The sequence below is a fragment of the Rhagoletis pomonella genome, unplaced genomic scaffold (assembly GCF_013731165.1).
Source record: "Rhagoletis pomonella isolate Grant_MI unplaced genomic scaffold, Rhpom_1.0 Rhpom_scaffold_00002, whole genome shotgun sequence".
In the NCBI taxonomy this organism is placed as follows: Eukaryota; Metazoa; Arthropoda; class Insecta; order Diptera; family Tephritidae; genus Rhagoletis; species Rhagoletis pomonella.
Window position 1 is genome coordinate 56,577,423 of NW_023458556.1, and position 528 is coordinate 56,577,950.

Genomic DNA, 528 nt, shown 5'->3' on the forward strand with positions numbered 1-528 from the left:
TTTTTTTTTTAACATGAAAAAGGAATTATGTATTAAATTATAGTATAAACATTACTAACAAGTAAGAAAGTCTAAGTTCGGGCAGAGCCGAACATTAAATACCCGGCGCACGTATTAAATATATGTTTTTCGCCTTACCGAAAGCTACGGCTACATGGTAAGCCGGGGCGTATCAATTTTGAGTAAATTAGAGTCCTTAAATTTCGATTTTGAAGTTTCAAGCAGTTCTGAAATTTACCGTTATATGAGAAGCGGCCGTTATTTTAGTCCGATTTCAATAATTTTCAACGGTTTGCTTATATGTGGCAAGCACAATAACCACACCGAGTTTGGTACAAATTGGTAGAACGGTTACTGAGATACATATATGTGATCATAAGTGGGCGGTGCCACGCCCATTTTCCAAAAATTTATCACAAACGTATTTCTTGGTAAAGAATTGTTGCAAGCATCAATTTTGAACAAATTAGCTTCAATATTTACTGATTTATCGAAGATTTTGTATTTCTCTAAATTACCGTTATATGG